The sequence below is a fragment of the Bos indicus x Bos taurus genome, chromosome 5, assembly GCF_003369695.1.
Source record: "Bos indicus x Bos taurus breed Angus x Brahman F1 hybrid chromosome 5, Bos_hybrid_MaternalHap_v2.0, whole genome shotgun sequence".
NCBI classification, from domain to species: Eukaryota; Metazoa; Chordata; class Mammalia; order Artiodactyla; family Bovidae; genus Bos; species Bos indicus x Bos taurus.
The window spans coordinates 18375972-18384828 of NC_040080.1; the positions used below are offsets into that span (position 1 = coordinate 18375972).

The window sequence follows — 8857 nt, forward strand, 5'->3', positions numbered from 1 at the left end:
GTTCTCCCCCATTCTTTCTGCTGGAGGGATTTCTCTTGGTTTTTGTTTCCGTTTTTCTGGGAGCTAGTGGTAAAGAACCTGCCTGCCTATCAGTGCATGAGACATAAAAGACTTGGGTTTGATCCCTGAGTTGGGAAGATACCCTGGAGGAGGGCATGGCAACCCACTCCAGTATTCTTGCCTGGAGAATCCCATGGACAAAGGAGCCTGGGGGACGACAGTCCAATGGGTGGCAAAGAGCTGGACACTACTGAAGCAACTTAGCACCCTTACTTAGTACACACTCTCTCTTTTTTTGACTTTTCCTAATTTCTTTTTCTTACATGTTTTGAAATGCTTCCCAGAAGTGTTTTGAAAATTGACCCTCCTGCCTCAGGTAAACAGAGGTACTAGGAAAGTAGACCCCAAAAGTCCTCCTTCCAACAAAGAGAAAGAAGAAGAATTATGTCCACTTCAGACTGTATACTTGATTCCTGGACAGGAGATCAGAGAATCAGTTTATCCTTTCAGCTGTCACTGTCTGGCCAGCTTTTGGTTCCCTGATTCTCATATTTAAGGTATCTTTGAGCACAGTTTGATTCCACTAAATAGCATTTGCATATTCTGCCTATCTGGAGGTTAGGCCAGCTTTGTGCTTTGGTCTGGCAGGACTGTCTACCTTTCTGTAAAGGCAGCTGGCAGAATTTAATTAATAGAATAGAAACATATTAGTTAGGAGGTACAGCCAGGAACCTTGTCCATGGAGCAGACTTGCTATAAGGAATGTACTTTCAATTATAGTATTTGGATATTGACACCAATGTACAAATAAATGGATAATAAAACACACACATAGAGTGTTAACTTTTACTATTACCAGGTTGCATACTGGTAAAAAAATCCACCTGCCAATGCAGGAGGTGCAAGAGACACACATTTGATCCCTGAGTTGGAAAGATCCCCTGCAAAAGGACATGGCTACCCACTCCAGTATCCTTGCCTGGGAAATCTCGTAGACAGAAGAGCCTGGCAGGCTACAGTCCCTGGGGTTGCAGAGTCGTATGCTACTGAGTTCACACACATACTGTTACCCACAACCCACCTCCTTCTCCTGAATGCAAAAGCAACTGCTGTTTTTTCTTTTGATACAGCAAACTTTCCTTCCTGTTAAATACCACTGTGGTTATAATCACAAATTGGCCTAATGATGAACAGAAAAACATCCTGCACCTTTAGTAATATCTGATTAACAGCAGTGAGAGAAGCCCTGGTGGTCTCTACTTGGCAGACATGTGTGGTGCACTCTCTGTATATCTGTTATTGCTCTGAAAGAGCTACAGAATCTCCTAAACTGGCTGCCTTACCATGGATCATTCATAGAGATAAATGGGTAATTATGATTTTATAAATTTGAACTCTAAACCTTACTGATCATATTCCATTTAGTTTGGCTCAAAAAAAAGACTCATATGTGCATTGTGTTCTCAAATATTTCTTCTTCAGTAGCATCATTTCTTTTATAGGCCACAATACCCTATTCCTGCCAAAATGCTCAACTAACAGAGGCTGCTAACTTCCAAAATCAACTCTGATTTCCAAAATCAATTCTGGAGAAATGACAGAGACAAAAGGGAAATAAGTATCCAAAGAACTGACCACATCAGGGACTTCCCTGGTGGTCCAGTGGTTGAGAATCTGCCTTCCAATCAGGGGACAGAGGTTCAATCCCCTGTCAGGGAACTAAGATCCCGTAAGCTGTGGAGGTAATTAAGCCTGGTGGCTGCAACTACTGAGCCCACACACCCACGCTGCAACAAAGACTCAGTGTAGCCAAAAAAAAAAAGAATTAAGCATCCCCTGTGTACACTGAACTCAGACTGAACTGATGAGTGGAGAGAGGAGGACTAGGCAGAGGCTGGTGAATGGCTGCAGTGTGGAAAGAAAGCTGCATGTGGAGCTCTGATCTTGCATTTCCCCCCGTTTATTTTATCACTTGTTTTATAGCCACAGAAATCTGTAGTAGCAACTGAAGCTACTCACTGTGTCCATGACGAATATCGGGCAAGCACAAAAGTGCTACTCAGCTGGGAAGTTAAAATATACAATTAGGAAATCAGTAGGATGAACCTGGATGAAGAACAAGTGGGTAAGTTGGAATATCAATTTCAGTGATTTTCCAAGAAGACAAGAGAAAAAAATAAAGAAGTAGAAAATAAAACTAAAATTGTAAGTGATCCAGAGGACTGGAGTAAAGCACCACCGTATAGTTAAGGGGGGCTTCACAGCCAGCAACAGTGGTGAAGAACCTGCCTGCCAATGCAGGAGACAAAGAGATGCAGGTTCAGTTCCTGAGTGGGGAAGGTCCCCTGGAGGAGGGCATGGCAACCTACTCCAGTATTCTTTCCTGGAGAACCCCGTGGACAGAGGGGCCCGGCAGTCTACAGTCCATGGGGCTACAAAGAGTCAGATGTGACTGAAGAGACAGCACACATACTTAAGAGGATTCCAGGGGAAAAAAATCAAAAAAACATAAAACTAGAGAGAAGAAAGGAATTTGAAAAACTAATAGATATAAATTGTACAGAATTTTGAAAAATAGGTAAGGTCTCATTTTGAAAGGATTTGTAGATTACCAGTGAAATAATGAAAATATCCACCACACTACATAGAAATTTTTTTAAGTGGCAAAGTAAAATTTTCAGAAAAAAACAGTGCATCATCTGCCCAGAAGTAAGAATCAGATTGACTCTGAAGTTATCAGTAGCAGCATCACATACAAGACAATAAAGCAAAATTTTTAAAAGGATAAGAACATTGAATCTGAAATTGTATGTACAGCTAAAAGTATCAGTCCTAAGTGAGAGAGAAATATGTAAGTCCACAATTATATCAAATACATACATGTATATAATTCTGCCATTAACACAAGAAGAAACAGTGAAACTGTCAGCCACTATTACTCAAAATTGATGAAAGCTTTGTTTAGGAATATACTCAGAAACTTCTGGGTTATAGGGTACAGTAGGTATATAGTTTGCAAATCTCAGCAAGTGATTTTTTTAAGTGGCTTACAAATTTCTACACCTACTGGCATGCTATTGTTGGGCCATTTATGTTCATTCTATTAGAAATATGTTTTCTTATAAGTGTTCAGCTAATCTTCGACAAGGGTACTATGAACACTCAATTAGGAAGCAATTGTCTGTTCAATAAATGGTGTGGGTGGGACTTCTCCGGTGGTCCAGTGGTTAACGCAGGGGTGCAGGTTCAATCCCTGGTCATGGAGCTAAGATCTCACATGCCTCAAGGCCAAAAAACAAAACAAAACAAAAAGCAGAAGCAGCATTGCAATAAATTCAATAAATATTTTTTAAATGGTCCACATCAAAAAAATCTTTTAAAAAATGGTGTTGGTAAAACTTGATATTCATAAGCAAATGAATAGAACAAGATTCCTTTACTATACACCTATACTAAAATTAACTAAAAATGGTTTAAAGGCTCAAATGTATGACCTGAAATTGTAAAAATCCTTGAGGAGAACATATATAAAATGATCATTGACTTTGGCCTTGACCTGATGCAATAAATAAATGTATTTTTTTTAAAAACTATATATATATATGTACCAAAGTATCATGTTGTATATCTTAAATTCACACAATGCCATATGTTAATTGTATCTCAACAAATCTGGGGGGGAAATTTCTAAAGAAAATAAAACATGAAGATATTTTAGTGAGCCAATTTTTGGTACTATACTATTTTCCTATACAATTTCAACATCTTTGTTCCTATATTGTTCTCCTTTAATTACTTATATTTATATTTTGAATCATTAGATAAAACATCAGGTTTAAAAACCCCTCTTTGTAAAAAGGATAAGGCAAATGCTATACTGTTTTTTAAAAAGCCTCCTCATTTATGACAATTTAACTTGTCTTTTTCCTGATTTTTTCCTACACAAGGGGCTTTAAACAGACTTTATATGAAAAATGATGAAAAACTGCAGAGTTGTGCATAAGGAGGAAAGAGCTTTATTAGGAAGAGAAATCTGTGCTTGAGTCGATAAATGTTATTTTAGCCTAAATCATCAATCTTTCTGTGTGAAGATGTCAACACAACACAACCATGTAGACTTTATCCTAGTCCAGGTCTTAGGAATTATGAGAGTGAAAAAACATGAACAAACATTGTTTCAGATTTTAAACATAAATTCTTATCTTGATAAGTTTTTTAAAAAACTTAGGCTGGAGAATTTTAATATCTGATACTCAGCCAAAAATTAAGCCAATAAAGGCACAAAGGCATTTTGGTTTCCTGTTTACATGCCTCAGAATCAGGAAGTCAATATGACTTTCAATAGATAATTTCCTTTCAACTGTATTTGCTTGTTATTTTTTCTCTCTAATGGTTCATAAAGTACTCCCTGACTATCATAGTCCATAATGACCCTTGCCTTTTCTGTCTGGGTTTCATTTCCTCAGTTGGATGAGCAGCTGATTTTAGAACTCATTTTTCTTGTCAAATCCAACACTGGCCACATATTTTGTTTTTGTATTCTTAGGTGGTTGATGTCTTTTCTGTTCTGGTTGAGAAATAAAGGGTTTGTGGCCCTTGAGAGAAAGCATACATTCATGGCAGATGGAGGTGAGGCGTGAAGACTCCTGGAGGTGGTATGTTACAGTCTTGGGAGCTGGCAAAGACTGAACCACATTAACATCTTGCCAGGGGGTCTGCACTGATTGGTCGCCCTAGAGAAGTCTGAGTTCAGACCAGGAATTGAGATCATTGTGTGTATGGGGGAGCAGCGGGAGGGAGCAGTGGTGGGACAATGTTCCCTGTGGCAGGGAAAACCTGTCTTTTATTTGGTCTTTTAAGTTAGACATTATTCTGCTGAATAAGACTGGCTCTAGAGCTGCAAAGTCTAAAGAAATTAGTTTCTTCATTTTGTGATTGGATATGTCGCCAATGCTGTGAGAGGCACATTCTGAATATGAGTGATGAAAATCTACCTCCTCACTGGTCTAACCTGATCATCTAGTATTTTTGATTCACTGGAGTTGTGATGGAAGTGAAGCTCCCTAAGGTTGCCTGCTTCTTTCTAGCAGCTATGGGATGAGGCTTGGCCAATCCCCATCCATGTCTTCATCTCCCATTGTGCCTGAAGCTGTGACGTCATCACCTTCATCACCTAGGAGGCGAGAGAACTGAGGCACAGGATTCCGTGTCCTCAGACCTCGATGGAGGAAGTTGTACCAGAGGCCAGTTTATCCCCAAATGGTGTTCCTTGGCTCTATGCCCTGTTTTCTATGCTTTTTGTCTTTTTTCTCTTTGTCATGTTTTCTCCTTTTTTACTTGAGATAGACCAACATGTAAAGAAATGTAAGTGTCACAGTGGGCTTTAGGGCACAGGAAAATCATAGTGAGAGAATGTGTGTATGAAGAGAGGAGAAGTTATATATTATAATGTGGGGAACATGAGGGGAAATATTTACTCTTCTGTAATCTCCAAGGCCTCAATGACCCTGGGCTAAAGATCTTAGGATTACAATCTTCTATGTGATAGAAGTACTTGCAGAACATGGGTCAGGACCGGGCTAAGCAGTCCATTCCTGATATACCTGTGAAAGATTAGGAAGTATCTGGGGCCGTGCCTGAGCTTACATAATGCCCAGGTTTAAGGATACAAGGAACCCTGGGGAACTGGGAATATATGATGGAATTTCCAGATGATGTTGTCTGACCCAGCATGCTTTGTCTTAGTCTTGCTCAAATGCAGGTTTACTCTGCACAATATTGTCCATAAGGATAAAGAAAATGATGACATGAAGATAGACCATCTAGGAAGTCCAGGTGAGAACCTTTGCCCTTCACCTTTGGGTTCATATGGCCATAGGCTGGCAGTCTAGTTACTCCCATGGTCCATGTGCTAGACAGCTGAGAACACCAAACTCAAATCTGGCCTCAGTGAGACAGTCGCCTCATGTTCAAAATAGGCTTGTTATTTAGGAGCTCCTGTAGGTGACAAGATTTCTTTTCTCATCTACATTTGGGATGTTCCTCATCTTATCAAGGTTCCCTCTCAAGTGACTCAGTGACTAAGCTGCATTTGTTTGTTTGTTTGTTTTTTATGCTATACAATGAAAAACAAAGTGCCTCATCTCCAGGCACTTCTTATAAAGTTGTCTTTGTGGTAAGGATAAGTGATAAGACAGATCATAATACAAACACACTGGGGAGACTGAAAGTCCATTTTTCTAGGAGACATTCTGACCACCTATAGACCATAAATCCTGCAGCTTGTGTATGTCAAATGACCTGCCTCTCCAGGAAAGGGTGGTTTCTGTTTTATGGCTCCCTTGTGACATCATTGAGAGATGACATCCTGGATTCTTGGGTTCCCTGAATCCACCATGTCACTCCCTCAATATTAATGTCCCATGTCCTACAGATACTCTGACCAGGTTTCCCTCACACAATATTTAAATGCCTAGTCTGTAAAAAGCTATTGAGTTGCTTTGAGGTAAAATAAAGTAGATCATGGTTTTTAATTGTCAGCAACCAGAATGTCTAGCCCAACACTGCCATTATGTAACGAGAATATATAATTAATTATTGTAGTTGGACATGTTTGGGCTTCCCAGGTGGTTCAGTGGTAAAGAATCCACCTGCCAATGCAGGAGACACAGGAGAAGTGGGTTTGATCCTTGGGTTGGGAAGCTCCCCTGAAGGAGGAAATGGCAACTCACTCTAGTACTCTTCCCTCGAAAATTCCATAGACAGATGAGCCTGGCAGGCTACAGTCCATGAGGTCCCAAAGAGTTAGACATGACTGAGCCATACTGAGCACACACACAATTGGAAAAATTAAAATGAATTGCCCCAAACTTCACATTAAGTCACTGTAACACAGTCATCTGTACAAATGTCTCCACTTCCCTCATCCATGATCCACTTCACTACTGCCACTGTCCTTGAAACCCTTGTCTGCCCTTAGAGTCCAAAGTCAGCACACAAAATTCCCTAAGTGATGTCGAATGAGCAGCTTTGTCTGACATGGTTCCTTTTCCATTGCTGAGTGAAGAAGTGTCTCTCTCATAGAGGGGTACAGGTTTATCAGCTAAGGCTCTCTAAGGGCCTGAGGAAAGTACAGCTATCTTTTCTGATGTTAGAAAATCTGAGTGGGCTTCTATCTCTCTCATACATCAAGTCTGCCCTTTTCAAGACATTTCTGTTATTTCTGTGTCCTCATAAAGGCTGGGTAGATCCTGTGTTCTGTGGTTATACCCGCCTTCCGCCTCCATACTCAGTAACTGATGCATGCACGCTGTGCTTTTATGTGCTTTTATGACCATATTTCTCAGACTTGAATATTAGTTTCGTGGACTATCTATGGATCTTTGCATTATTTCTGCATGGAAAATCAGTGAGATGCCACAATATGAACATTTTTGTGACATTTCTTACCTTATGATAACCATTGCCCCTAATATACTAGGTTGACCTCCCTTACAAATATATAGTTTCTTGGATTATATGGGGCAGAAATTAATGCAGATTTCTTTAGAAGGCTCATAGAACCTTATGAGAACTGAGGTAGCAAATATCAGCTATAATATCTTTAATTAACAGATTAGAAAGTCATTGCTTTTGCTGTGTAAGGTGAAGAGTTGCGAGCCTTCTGGTGAAGACTGTTTTATAGCTCACGTGGCAACTCCTATTATATAACAATTATTATAAAGTTTGGGATTATCTGCACAGATATTTTAGGAATTGGGACAAGTCACAAGAAAATGGTCAGTCTGTCACTTTGGAATGACAATGACAGTTTTAGAGCTATGCTTTCCTCTCTCCCATTTCTGGTATATTCACCTTGGGAAATAGTCCTTTCTTGTGACAACTTTTCCTCAGACTCTGGGTCGAGTCATAAAGTCCTGTCCTGATATCAATTTCTCAGTTAAATGCTTTCTTATCTACAGTCACCCTCTGTGTTTTTTCAGTCTTCTAACTTTACTGAGGGTTTCAGTGGCTAAATGTCTCTTGGTAAATGTCACATTGCACTTAAAATTTGTGGGCTACTTTCAAATATCTTTTGATAACTGATTTCTAACATAATTCCACAGTGATAAGAGAACAGATTCTATATGATTTCAATACCTTTAGACTATAAAATTTTTACATCTTGTTTTCTGTCCCTGGAAATGTTTCCAGTGTCTCTTAGTTTATAGTCTATGGGAACTTGGATAGAATTTATATCCTTCTGTTGTGTGAAAATTGTATAAATCTTAATTATGCTGAATTGTTCATAGTGCTTTTCAGGTCTACTATATCTTTCTATTTCTCTGCATATTCATTCTATTAGCTTTTGAGAGTTTGATATTGAAACTCCAACTAAAAAATCTTTATTTATCTACCTAAAGTTATGTCCTGACATAATGGTTCTGAGTGTTTGACGATGTACAGCAATTTTTACATTCTGCATCTCTTCCATTGTTCCTGCTGTCTAAAACGGATGTTATCATTCTTCTGGGTCACAGGCATCATCAAGTAATTTTCTTATTGTTTCAGGCTGTCCCCTGGAGTCACCAAGGACAGAAGTTCTTGGAGGGAAGGAAAATGAGATGAGAGGAGATCCCCCACTGTTCGTGAGGATAGCAAGAGAGCCCAGGGATTCCGAGACTGAGATCTGTTCCCCTGGACCATCCGTTTGATGAAAGTGGCTAAGGCTGTAAGGAGTCCTATGACATCATATCCTGGATGGGAGAAGTCTTCAGAGACCTTCATTGCCTCTGTTTATACTGGGGAAAAAAGATAATAAATATTGTGAGACTCTCAGAAAAGTTCTGTGCTACCAGGAATTTCTTGTTGAACTTAT

The 8857-nt window shown here is 39.5% G+C and overlaps 1 long non-coding RNA gene across 1 annotated transcript; it reads left to right on the forward strand.

Moving 5' to 3' along the window:
* Positions 1-4400: 4400 nt before the first annotated feature.
* LOC113892406 lies at positions 4401-8822 on the forward strand. Its single transcript, XR_003511039.1, has 3 exons — positions 4401-4629; positions 5091-5835; positions 8551-8822. It is a non-coding gene; the product is annotated as an uncharacterized LOC113892406 (long non-coding RNA).
* The last annotated feature ends 35 nt before the right edge of the window (positions 8823-8857 follow it).